A 14,303-nucleotide genomic window follows, 5' to 3' on the forward strand; every position below is an offset into this window, starting at 1 on the left:
GAACCAAGAAGGCAGGGTCGCCTCATTCGACCTCCGCTAGGAACACGCTTCACAATTTTTGCCTCTCTGTACGTGTCCTGGATGACCGTGGGAACAACCTCGTATGGCCACAAAAGCACCATGAGTATGGGTTTGGGGGTTACAAATAAACTTTAGCGAGTGGTTGAATTTGCAAATACAAAATCCAAAAATAATGAGGATCACCTGTATATATTAAGAGATTTATTGTATTGTAAGGAATTGGCTTTCAGGATTATGGGGGTGGGCTCGTCCGAAATCCACAGGGCAGGCTGTCGGGAAGGGCAGGCTGGAACTCTCGGACAGGAGCAGACATACACGAGCAGAATTTCTTTGGGGAATCTTCCACTCTGCTCTTAAAGTCTTTCAACTGTTTGAATTAGGCCCACCCAAATTATCTAGGATAATCTCCTTTACTTAAAGTCAACTGCCTATGGTCTTCCAGCCCATCTACAAAGCATCTTCCCTGCAACACCCAGTTTAGTGTTTGACTGAAGATCCAGGGACGGTAGCCTAGCCAGGCTGACACCTCAGAAGACCATCAAAGTCACCGAAAGAAGTCAGGTTACAGGAGTAATACTGAAGAATGATAAAGACAATGTATTATCCGGTTTCAGTTTTAATAACGAGCACAACAGGACAAAAGCCACAGTGTTTTCTGTACTGAAAAATCCTTGTGAATGGAAGGATGAAGCCAGCAAAATGGAAAGGGCATGGGATGTGTATCCCTTCTGAAAATGCATTTAAAGGTGTTGGTGGGAGGGTAGGGGCGTTGTGTAAGGAAAGCTCAATTCAAAGAAGCTGGAACCAGGGAGATCAGCTGGGTGCTGTGTGACCACCTAGAGGGGTGGGATAGGGAGGGTGGGAGGGAGATGCAAGAGGGAGGGGATATGGGGATGTATGTATATCTATAGCTGATTCACTTTGTTATAAAGCAGAAACTAAAAAAAAGAAAAAAAAGCTGGAACACTTCCAACACTTGGATTTGCTATTTCACAGTAAGCTTTTATTGGAGCAGCCTCCAAAATTGCTCACCAGTCGCCCAGAGAAAAATCTCCCGCGCTGTCGGGGGGGGGAAATGTTACAGTGCCATGGCACATGCACAGAGATTATCAAACTGCTTTTTGGATTGGACCAGAAGAAAACACTGGAAGCAGTTTCCTTGTCACATGGTGTGATATGTTCTAGAATAGATGACATTTCTTTTAACATTTTGAAGCAGGTCGCTGGGGAAACAGCAGCTTCACTCTCCTCACTGCGGGCGTACTGGTGCTACCAGAGAATTCTTACTTTCTGAGTGGCTTTTGCAAACTACAAAGGCTGTGGACATTTTGAAAGCAATAAAAAGTGTCTTTGCCAAATAAAACTTTGCCTGGGAAGAAAAGCTTCATTCTCTACCCAGATGGACCTCCTGCAAATCTGATTTTGCAAACCTAGTGATAAAACTCTCCACGTTGTCATCACTCAACGCAGGGCAATAAAGACTTTTGTGACATCTCTGAAAGATGTTTTGTCAACTTTCATAAAAGTCATCAACTTCATCAGAAGCAGGTCTCTCAATGACTGCATTTGCAAACAGCTTGTCAGGAAATGGGAACACGGTCCATGAAGTGCTTCTCACTGGCTTTCAAAGGACAAGTGCTTTGTTCAAACGAACAGCAGAAGTCTTATTATTTTCTGAAAGAAAAGGAAAGGCCACTTCTGGAAACACTTTGAAGGAAAAAATTTTATCCTTGGGTTGGCTTACTTGGCAGATATTTTTAACTGTATGAATGAGACGTCTTCCTCTTCCAGGTCCTGAAGTCACCATTTATGATGCTCCTAAAAAATTTACAAACTGGGACAATAAGGAAGGAGAATATAGTACCAATGACATCTTTGCAAATGATCTCAGGCTGGGGACATGCTCTCTTAGGACAGAGAGCAGACACAAAATGCTCTAACAATTTCTTTGCAAAGAGAAATTTGCTAACACCTGGCAACATTTCATAACTCTTTCAAAAGTTATTTCAATCTTTAGGGAATCAAAATGGAACCATGAATCCACAATTCTTTTCTTCCTGAAATAATGTGTTTCTGAATTTTGACCTAGCTAAAGATGAACTCATTTGTCTTAGGACAAAAATACTTATGACGAGTAGAGTTTAACTAAAAAAGCCTTGAAGAATTCTGGTATTCTTTGAGAAAAGCCTGTCTTCTCCTAGTAAAGCAAGCCCTAGAACCTTAGATATATATCTTTGCAAGTCAAGATTTTCAGGACTTATAACACTGAAAAGGAAAACTGAAATCAATCAGATGTACAAAATTGTGTGTATTGTCTTGTCAAAGGCCACCCTATAGTATAATGTTTTTTTAAGTTTACATATTTTTTTTGAATTTTTGAATTTTATTTATTTATTTATACAGCAGGTTCTTATTAGTTACCTATTTTATACATATTAGTGTATATATGTCAATCCCAATCTCCCAAGTTTATATATTTAGTTTTTTAATTGATGTATACTTGATGTACAATATTATATAAGTTACAAATATACAATATAGTGATTCACAATTTTTAAAGGTTATACTCTATTTATAGTTAAGATTAAATATTGGCTATATTCCCCGTGTTTTATAATATGTCCTTGCAGCTATATAGTATAATGTTTTATTTCAAACAGCTTTCACACCAATATGTCTTTAAACAGTAAAATTTAACTTTAATTTGCTTACACATTTTAAATGTTAATGTATAATTTACATTCAATGAAATGCACCAATCATAATGTGCAGTTTTGTGAGTCTTGACAATTGCATACATCTGTAACTACCACCCCAATCAGGATTTCGACTATTTCCATCATCCCAGAAATTCCCTTGATCTTCTTTCCACTCAATCTCCCCCCATCCCCAGAGGCAACCACGGTTCCAATTTCTATAACGAGTGATTAGTTCTGCTTGTTCATTCTGCCTTCTATCACTGTATATAATATTTTTGAGTCATCCACGTTGTTGAGTAAATAAGTAGTTTGTTCCTTTTTATTGCTGAGGAGTCTTCCATTGCATTAATACACCACAGTTTATTCATCCATTCTCCTCTTGATGGACATTTGTGTGGTTTCCAGTTTTTGGCTAATATGAATAAAGCTGCTGCAAGCATTTTTATACAAGGGTTTTTTTGTGGACATATGTTATCTCCTGAGTAAACATTTAGGAGTGGAACTGATGAGTCATCAGATAGGTATAGCTTTGACTTTACCCTGTTATAAACTTTCAATGTAGGTATATGTTTAACTTTATAACAAATGGTCAAGCACTCTCCAAAATCGCTGTACAGGCAAACCTTGGAGATACGGCAGGTTCGGTTCCAGACCACTGTGGTAAAGTGAATATTGCAATAAAGTAAGTCACCTGAATTTTTTTGGTTCCCCAGTGCATATAGAAGTTATGCTAACCATCATCGGTGAGTCAGAACCTTTATGCTGGTGGAGGATGTTGCCTCTGTGTTGATGGCCACTGACTGATCGGGGTGGTAGTTGCTGAAGGGAGGGGTGGTCATGACAATTCCTTAAAATAAGACAACAATGGAGTCTGCCACATGGACCGACTCCTCCCTTCTCGAATGATTTCTCTGTAGCATGCAATGCTCTTTGATAACATTTTATCCACAGTAGAACTTTCAAATTTGGAGTCAATCCTCTCAGACCCTGCCACTGCTTTATGAACTAAGTTTATGAAATATTCTAAACCCTTTGTTGTCATTTCAACCATCTTCGCAACGTCCTCGCCGGGAGTAGATTCCATCTCAGGAAACCACTGTCTCTGCTCGTCCATAAGAAGAAACTCCTCGTCCGCTGAAGTTTTATCATGAGATTGCAGCAACTCAGTCACATCTTCAGGCCCCACTTCTAATTCTACTTCTCTTGCTATTTCCACCGCATCTGCAGTTACTTCCTCCACTGAAGTACTGAGATATTGGAACACAGATTTTCAACTGCGAGGAGGGTTGGAACCCCTAATCCCTGCATTGTTCAAGGGTCAACTGTACTTTGCCCAGATCCATCAGAGGAATCACTATCTATGGCAGCTATAGCTTACGAAATGTATTTCTTAAATAATAAAACTCAGAAGTCGAAATTACTCCTTCATCCATGTGCTACAGTATAAATGCTGTTAGCAGGCATGAGAACAACGTGAATCTCGTTGTACATCTCCATCAGAGCTCTTGGTGACCAGGTGCATTGTCAGTGAGCAGTAATATTTTGAAAGGAATCTTTTTTTCTGAGCAGTCGTTTTTAATAGTGGGCTTAAAATATTCAGTAAACCATGTTGTAAAGAGATGTGTTGTTATCCAGACTTTGTCATTCCATTTATAGAGCACGGGCAGAGTAGTTTTAGCACAATGCTGAAGGGCCCTAGGATTTTTGGAATGGTAAATGACCATTGGCTTCAACTTAAAGTCACCAGCTGCTTTAGCCCCTAACAAGAGAGTCAGCCTGCCCTCTGAAGCTTTGAAGTCAGGCATCGACTTCTCCCCTCTAGCTTTGAAAGTCGTAGATGGCATCTTCTTCCAATATAAAGCTGTTTTGGGAATTCCCTGGTGGTCCAGTGGTTAGGACTCCATGCTTTCACTGCCGAGGGCGCAGGTTCAATCCCTGGTCCGGGAACTAAGATCCCGCAAGCCATGTGGCATGGCCAAAAAAATAAATAAATAAATAAAAAATAAAATTTTATTTTTTTTAAAAAAGCTGTTTTGTCTACGTTGAAAATCTGTTGTTTAGCATAGCCACCTTCATTCATTATCGTGGCTAGATCTTCTGGATAACTTGATGCAGCTTCTATATCCGCACTTGCTGCTTCACCTTGCACTTCTATGTTATGGAGAGGGCATCATTCCTTAAACCTCATGAACCAACCTCTGCTAGCTTCATACTTTTCTTTTGCAGCTACCTCACCTCCCTCAGCCTTCATAGAATTGAAGAGAGTTGGGGCCTTGATCTGGATTAGGCTTTGGCTTAAGGGAATGTTGTGGTTGGTTTGGTCTTCTACCCAGACCACTGAAACTTTCTCCACATCAGCAATAAGGCTGTTTCACTTTCTTATTATTCATGTGTTAATGAGTAGCACTTTTAATTTCCTTCAAGAACTTTTCTTCTACATTTACAACTTGTTTAACTGGTGCCAGAGGCCTACCTTTCAGCCTGTCTCAGCTTTCAATGTGCCTTTCTCGATGAGCTTAATCATTTCTAGCTTTTGATTTAAATTAAGGGACATGTGACTCTTCATTTCACTTGAACACTTTGATGTCATTATAGGGTTATTAATTGGCCTAATTTCAATATTGTGTCTCAGGGAATAGGGAGGCCCAAGGAGAGGGAGAGAGATGGGGGAACAGCCGGTAGGGAGAGCAGCAAGAACACACACGTTTATTGATTAATTTTGCAGTCCTGTGTGGGTGTGGTTCGTTGTGCCTCAAAACAATTACAGTAGTAACATCAAAGATCACTGATCACAGGAAATTCCCTGGTGGTTCAGTGGTTAGGACGCCTCGCTTCCGCTGTAGGGGGCTTGGGTTCCATCTCTGGTTGGGGAACTAAGATCCCGCATGCCTCACGGTGTGGCCAAAAAAATAAAAAAGGCAAAGATCACAGATCACAGATCACCACCACAAAAATAATAATCATGAGAAAGTTTGAAATATTGCTAGAATTACCATTGAACAGTTTGAAATATTTCAAGAATATGACACAGAGACACGAAGTAAGCAAATGCTGTTGGAAAAATGACGTGAACAGACTTGCTTGACACAGGTTGCCACAAAACTTCAATTTATAAAAGATGCAATATCTGCAAAGCACAAGTCAAAGCACAGTAAAATAAGGTGTGCCTAGGGAGTTCCCTGGTGGCCTAGTGGTTAGGATTCCGGGCTTTCACTACCGTGGCCCGGGTTCAGTCCCTGGTTGGGAAACTGAGACCCCGCAAGCCGGGTGGCATGGCCCAAAAAACCAAAAAGGAAACAAGGTGTGCCTATACCATTTACATTCTACCAGCAATATATGAGTTCTAGCTCTATATCCTTGACCACATTTGGCATTGTCAGTAGTTTTAACTTTAGCCACGGTGGTGGGTATGTAGTAGTATCTCATTGCAGTTTTAATTTGTATTTCTCTGATGACGAATCATGTTGAGCATGTTTTTATGTGCTTTTTTCCTAACCAGCTATCTTCTTTTTTAAAGTGTCTGTTCAAGACTTTAGTCTCTTTATTGGGTTGTCTTTTTATTATGGATCTTTAATCCTTTATTATTTTGAAAATACATATGTATTGTGAAATACATATGTATCAGAAATACATATGTATTGTGAATATTATCAGAAATACATATATATTGTGGATATTTTCTCCTAATCTATGGCTTGTCTTTTCATTTTCTTAACAGTGTCTTGTGATGAGCAGACATTTTAATTTTGATGAAGTTCAATTTATCATTTTCCCCCATTTATGGTAAATACTATTTGTGCCCTAAGAAATCTTTCCTACCCTTAAGTCATAAAGACATTCTCCTTTGTTTTCTTCTAGAAGCTTTATAGTTTTAGGTTTTGTATTTAGGCCTGTGATCCATCGTGAATTATTTTCGTATATAGGGTGAAGTAAAAGTCAAGGTTCATTTTTTAAAATATGAATACCTAGTTTTTTAAACCCCACTTGTTAAAAAGGCTATCTTCTCCCCATTAAATGTCTTAGTACCTTTATCAAAAATCAACAGACTGTGTATATGAGGAATTATTTCTGGACTTTCTAGTCTGTCTCATTTTCTATATATTTATCCTTAAAATAGTAACACAGTGCCTTGATTACTGTAGCTTTATAATAAATTTTGAAATTATTTAGTATAAGTCCTCTGGCTTTCTTTTATTTTTCAAGACTGTTTGGCTATTCTAGTCCCTTGCATTTCCATATGTTTTAAAATGATCCTGTTGGGACTTCCCCGGAGGTCCGGTGGTTAAGACTCAGAAATTCCACTGCAGGGGGCACGGGTTCAATCCCTGGTCAGGGAACTAAGATCCCATATGCCGTGCAGCACGGCCAAAAAAAAAAAAAATTATGCTGTCAATTTCCGTAAAAAAGTTTGCTGAGATTATGATGATTGGGTTGAATCTATAAATGTGGAGAAGATTGACATCGTAACAATATTGAGTCTTCCAATCGACAAACATGGTGTATCTCTCCAGTTATTTATTTAATTTCTTTTCACAATGTCCTGCTCATCTTTCATTAAATTTGTTTAAGTATTTTGTTTTTAGTAATGCAATTATAAATTGTAGTTAAATTTTTTTTAATTTTCCAATTGCTTAATGCTTTGTACATAAATACAACTGGTTTTTATATGTTGATCCTTGTTATATAAATCCTTGTAAACTTTATAAAAATTTTGCTTTTTAGTGATAGTAGTTATTTTGGCAGATTTCTTGTTATTTTGCTACATAGACAATCATATCATGTGTGAATAAAGCACTTTAGTTCTTGCTCCTCAGTATTTTTTTTTTTTTTTGGCCACACCACGGGCGGCTTGTGGGATCTTAGTTCCCCCACCAGGGACTGAACCCAGGTCCTGGCAGTGAACGCACCAAGTCCTAACCACTGGACCACCAGTGAATTCCCTCTTGCTTCCCAATCTTTATGCCTTTTTATTTCTTTTCCTTGCCTAATTGCACTGGACTTCCAATACAATATTAAGTAGAAATAATGAGAGCAGACATCCTTGCCTTGTTCGTTATCTTAGGGAAAAAATATTTGACATTTCACTATGTAACATGATGTTAGTGGTAGGTTTTTCATAGATGTTCATCAGTTTGTTAAAGTTTGTCAAACTTTATTATGAACGTTGATTATTGAATGTTGACAAATTTCTTTTTACTTTTATTTGGACAATTGTATATTCTCATTTATCCTATAATGTGGTGAATTACATTGATTTTCAAATCTTAATCAACTTTGAATTAAGGATACATCCCACTTGGTCATGATGTATTATCATTTTAATATATTTCTACATTTAACTTGCTAATATTAAAAGGATTTTATGTTTATGTTCATGAAGGATATTGGGTTTTTTTTCTTGTAATGTCCTCATACTTTGGTATCAGCGCTCACAAAACAGATTGGAAATTATTCCTTCCTATATTTTCTGAAATAGGTTAAGATTGGTGTTGTTTCTTCTTTAAACATTTGATAGAATTTACTCACAAAGCCATGTGGGCCTGGGATTTTCTTTGTGGGAAGGTTTTGAATGATGAGTTCAATGTCTTCAGTAGATGTAGGGATTAGCTATTCAGATGTTCCATTTCTTTTTGTGTCAGTCTTGGAAAGCTGTGTTTTCAAAGAATTTGCTCATTTTGTCTAAGTTGTTAAATTTATTGGCTATTTGTTTTTTCATTTCTTTTTTCTTATCAGTCTTGCTATCAGTTACACTAATCCTTTTCATCCTTCCAGTGAACCAACTTTTGCCTTGATTTTCCTATATAATTTTCATTCTTATTTTTATTATTTCCTTTTTCTGCTTATTTTGAGCTTAATTTTCTCTTCCTTTTTTACCTTAAGGTGGAAACTTAGATCATTAATTTAAAATCTTTTTCCTTTCTTTTCTAAAGCATTTAAAGTTATAAATTTCCATCTAAACACTGCTTTATTTTCATCCCAAATGTGTTTTCATTATCATTCACTTTGTAATATCATCTAATTTTTCTTTTGATTTCTACTTTGACCCATTCAGAAGTGTTTTGCAGAAGTGCACTTAATGTCCGAATATTTAGGGATTTTCTAGATGTCTTGTTATTGATTTCTAATTTATTTCCATTATGTCAGAGAATATGCTACATATGTTTTTCAGTCTGAAATTTCTTGAGCTTTGTTTGGTGGCCTAGAATATTTTGGTGAATGTTCAATGTGCATTTGAAAAGAATGTGTATCCTCACGTTGTTAGGTCTAATTGGCTAAATAGTGTTCAATTCTTCTACATCACTACTGATATTTGTCTACTTACTTTATCTATTACTAAGTGAGAAGTGTTAAAATCTGCAACTGTGATTTGCAAATTTGTCTATTTTTCCTTTTAGCTCTGTCCATTTTTGCTTCACATATTGTAAGACTTATTAATATACATTCAGGATTGCTATACATTTCTGATAAATTGACCTTTCTTTCATTATGAAACGATGCTCTTTATCTTTGGTTCTACTCCTCGTTTTGAAATCTACTTTGTCTGACATTGATATAGCCACAACAGATTTCTTACGCCTGGTGTTTTCATGGTATATTCCTTTCCATCTTTTTCTGTCAACCTTTTTCTTTGTATTTAATGGGCGCCTCTTGTAAACAGCCTAGAGTTAGTTCTTGTGTTTTTCATCCAGTTTGACAATCTCTACCTTTTGTTTAGTCCATCTTCACTTACTGTAATTACTGGTATGATTGAGTTTAAATAAACTATCATTCCACTATTTGTTTTCTAGTATCCCATCTAATCCTTGTTCTTCTACCTTATTTGGGGTTATTTTTTAACATTTCACATCGTTGGAATTAATATTCCATATTCTCTATTGCCTTGTATTATTTTATTTAATGTTTGCTCTAGGGATTACAATACTCATCTTTAACTTATCACTGTTTACCTTAAATTAACATTATACTAGCTTAAGTGTAATACTAGAATCTTAAAATCATATAACTTCATTGACCTACTTCCCTTAGTTTGTGCTATTTTTGTCATGTACTTTACTTTTACATATATTATAAACCCCAGAATATACGTGTATGATTTTTGCCTTAGACAGTAGTCTCTCAAAGGGTAAATTATTTACCATTTCCGGTGCTCTTTATTTCTTCTGGAAGATGCAGTTTACCATGCGATATCATTCCCTTTCGGCATGAAAACCTTTCTTTAGCATTTTTTGAAATGCAAGTGTACTTACTGGTGATGAGTTCTCTCAGCTTCATTTGTTTGAAAATGACTTATTTCTCCTTTATTTTTGAAGAACACCTTATAGATTTAGAATTCTAGATTGATATTTTTCCTTTAGCACTCTAAAGATATCATCCATTGTCTTATAATTTTCCTGATGAGACTTAGCTATCATTTTTCTTTTTTTTTAAAGTATTTGCTTATTTATTTATTTATGGCTGTGTTGGGTCTTTGTTTCTGTGCGAGGGCTTTCTCTAGTTGTGGCAAGCGGGGGCCACTCCTCACCGCGGTGCGCGGGCCTCTTACTATCGCGGCCTCTCTTGTTGCGGAGCACAGGCTCCAGACGTGCAGGCTCAGTAATTGTGGCTCACGGGCCCAGCTGCCCCGCGGCACGTGGGATCTTCCCAGACCAGGGCTCGAACCCGTGTCCCCTGCATTGGCAGGCAGACTCTCAACCACGGCGCCACCAGGGACGCCCCCATCATTCTTACAGATGTTCCTTTGCACATAATGGGTCTTTCTTGCCTGGCTTTATCTTTGTTGTTCAGCAATTCAGTTATGATGTGCTGAGGTGTGTATGACTTTCTTCTTGGGTCTGTAGGTTGTTTTTCATCAATTTAGGTATTTTTAAGCCATTACTTTTCTAAGAGATTTATTTCTGCCCACTCATTCTTTCCTCTCCTTCTTGGACTCAATTACACATGATGGACAGTTTGGTATTGTCATTGAGGTTCTGTTCATTTTTCTCCCAACTTTTTCTCTTTGAGCTTCAGTTTGGATCATGTAGGGGAGGAAAAATATCTTTTCCCTCTACTCTTCTAAGTTCTTGGCTGGAGCTCTGTAACAAAAGACAGATTAAAAAGAGAGAAGCATACAAATTTATTTAATATAAGTCTTACATGACGTGGGAGCCTTCATAAGGAAATGAAGACCTGAAGAAGTGGTTGAACCTTAGTATTTTTATGTTAGATTTGAAGGGTGGAGAGTTGTGGAAAAATATGATAGAACCCCCAAAAAAGGGTATAAACTGAGTGTAGTAAACTGGAGGAAACAGCAAGGCCTGCTCCTTCAAATTCCCTCTTGGTGTCCCTCTGTCTTCAGAGATAAGGTCGATCCTTTCCTCCGGGTATAAGGTGGGCACCTCTCATATGAGGGTTCTATGACTTGCTTCAGGGGAAGCTCTGTAAGTCCTTCGTGCACCTGCTGTTTCTCAAATTCCTTCCACTTGAAATATTTAATATGCTATATCATATTTGGGGGTAGCATGTTTTGACCTCTATATTACTATTGGTCTATCTTCTAGTTTACTGATACTTCCTCCTGCTGCTAAGCCTTTCTAGTGAATTTTTTAATATATTGTTTTCAGTTCTAGGATTTCCATTTGGTTCTTAGAGTCTCCATTTCTCTCCAGAAATTCCCCATTTCTTCATTTATCTTTTCCTATAAATTCTTTAACATATTTACGACGATTAAAGTCCTTGCTTACAAATTTTAACATGAGTTGTTTGCTTTTTTTCTCAATTGTGGACATTTTCATACTTCATTGCACGTATAGTTAGTTACCTTTTTCTTACTGGACATTATGTATGACATATTGCAGTCTAGATTGTTACCTTCCCCGGAACACTGTTGGATTTTGTTCTAGCAGGCAATTAAATTCCCAACAGATTCCCCCATTGATTACATGGGGGCTTAGTTTTAGGCTTTAGGTTGTGTTAGGGTGAGTCTATTTTAGTTTTGCATTTTGCCCTTAGTCCTAGGGCTTAATCCATGGGCCTGGAACGTGCTGTTACTTCTAAAGTATGATTCTTCCGAGTTTCAAAGAAAAGTTTGGTGTTTATCAAACACCTCTAACTGGGCAGAACTTGAACTCCAAACTTCTCTCCAGCACCAGGTATTTGCTAGAATCTGTAGCCAGCTATTTCACCTTTCCATTGTTTTCCCCTGTGCTCATGAGACTCTTGCCCTGCTTATCAATTTAGGATTCAGCCAAGAATTTGAAGGCAACTAGTATGCATATTTTATGGCTTTCTCTTCTGTCTCCCTCATCTTCAGGAAAGTTTCCAGACTCAAACTCCAACCTGACTTCTCAGTTTAGCAAGACTCCCTTTCTGCTTAAACTCTATGCCCAAAAGTTCATGCTAATCGGGGTGCAGGGTGGGGTACCCTCGAGGGGAAAGCTGGTTAAACATGTATCTCCTCCCATGTCCTTACCTTCTTTCAAGGATGGGCTCTGCTCCAGTTTCTATCTGGTATTGTTTGGTCTTCAACACCTTCAAAAGTTGATTCTTGTATTTTGTCGAGTTTATAATTATCAACAGGAGGGTTAGTCTGTTATAAGCCAATCCATCATTACCAGAACCAAACTCCCTAACTGTATTTTAAATGTAAATACATCTTGTGGAGGGGGAGGTCCAAGAGGGAGGGGATATATGTATACATATAGCTGATTCACTTCATTGTACAATTGTAAAGCAACTACAAATTTTAAAAATGTAAATACATCTTACCTAATGTATTAGTGAACACATACACAATTCTATCACAAATAATGTACTTTAATATTTTAAAAACTTTTTTTAATATACTTGATTTCCCTTACGCTTTAAAAAAAAAAAAGTATTTGAAAACATTACTCTGAAAAGGTTTCAGAAGCTTTACCAGACTCGAAAAGAACTCCCAACACAAAAATGTTAAGAACTTGAAAAATGTATGTTAAGAACTCCTGGCCTTAGAGAGTCCCTCCTGCTGCTGCCATAGGTTTCCTGCAGTTGGGGGAAGGAGTTTCTCCAGGATTCATTACCTACTGAATACCTACTGTGTGTCAGGGACTGTCCTAGGCCCATGGGACAGAACAGTAAATAAAACCAACACCCTCCACTCAGAGGTTGGCAGGAACACAAGTGTTTCACATTTCCATGTAGAAGGACCAGCAGGAGAGTCTTTCTCCTCCAATGACAGGGTTACCTGATGTGGAGGAACAGCCACTGGCTCATATAGATTAATTGGATAAAATCCTGTTGAGAGGCTCTACTCCAGCTTTATTCGTTCTCATCCCTCTTCATCCCGGCCTACTGTCACAGACCCTCCACCCCTTTCCTGTGGGAGAAGAGGACGTTGCAGGCGGGCAGGAGGAATGTCAGGTGCTGCGGGGAAGCCATAAACTAGGGGAAGACCAACGACTGGATTTGCAGCCTTTGGTCACCGGCACCCGTAACGAACTCAGTGCTGAGGCGGGGACAGAAGCCACGCTGCTGGAGGCAAAGTGGGAGGCAGGAGTGTGGTCCTTCTCGAAGTCTGGCAATAAAGGCTAGAGGGAACGGCTAGGCAGGGAGGTAGGCTCCGCAGACAAGCTCTTTTGGGATGAGAAAAGCTTTGGCACTTTTTAAGGCTGAGGGCAGACAAAGAGTGAGTTACAATGAAGTAATTAGTGGGCCAAGTATGGGTAAATGGGACAGCACTGAGATAAGAGCACGGGACAAGCATTCAACAAACTGTAGTTCTTGTACCCAACCGGAATCCACTTTTTTGGCGGGGAGTCCACACCATCTCTGTGTGCTGAGTGCACTTCCTGCAGAGTCCCAGACCCTATCACTACTTAAACTGAGTTTGGAGTTGAAGACCCATTGGCCTGAAACAATCTTCGGCTTCCTTCTTGACGCCTCTGTCAGGTGTCCACATCCTTGTGGATGTGCTGCCACCTGCTGGAAGAATGATGGAAGTGGCGACAACCATTTGCCGTAGGGAGCTGCTTTTCTAAAATGGCTGCAAAACCCTCACCCAATCCAAACCAGAAACCAGAGGAAGCAGGGAGGCCTAGGATTAAGAAGTCTGCAGGACTCCCTACGTGCAAGTCCTAGAGCTCCTCTGCCATCCGAAAGGGTAACCACTCTCCATCCTCATCTTCCTTCCACTGGAAGTCAGCATAATACCCCTGGCTGGAATAACTAGTAATACACAGGGCTGGACCGTTTCCTTCACTTGAGAGGAAAGAAAAACAGCAGTTCGGAAGAAAGAATCCTGTTTTTCTGCTCTTGTCTTGCCCCACAGCAAGTTACAGAGAGGCTGAGATAAAAGCCTGGCACACTATGGGTACAGTATCAGCACGGTTAGCTGCCAGTGCGTTTGCAAGGTGGGTTCAGACTTCTATCTCAATGCAGGCCCTACCCTAGGAGGAAAGAACTCCTGCAACTGCGCTGCTAGCAGGGTTAGGTTCAGCGCCCCCTGCCAAAGGGAACCCACCAACACCCCACTACCACAGGGTCTTAAAAGTTAATACAAGTACTGAATAAGCACTGGCTCTGCCAAGCTGGCAAATGCTAATTCATGTTCCTAGATGGCCAAAG

The sequence above is a fragment of the Balaenoptera ricei genome, chromosome 7 (assembly GCF_028023285.1).
Source record: "Balaenoptera ricei isolate mBalRic1 chromosome 7, mBalRic1.hap2, whole genome shotgun sequence".
NCBI classification, from domain to species: domain Eukaryota; kingdom Metazoa; phylum Chordata; class Mammalia; order Artiodactyla; family Balaenopteridae; genus Balaenoptera; species Balaenoptera ricei.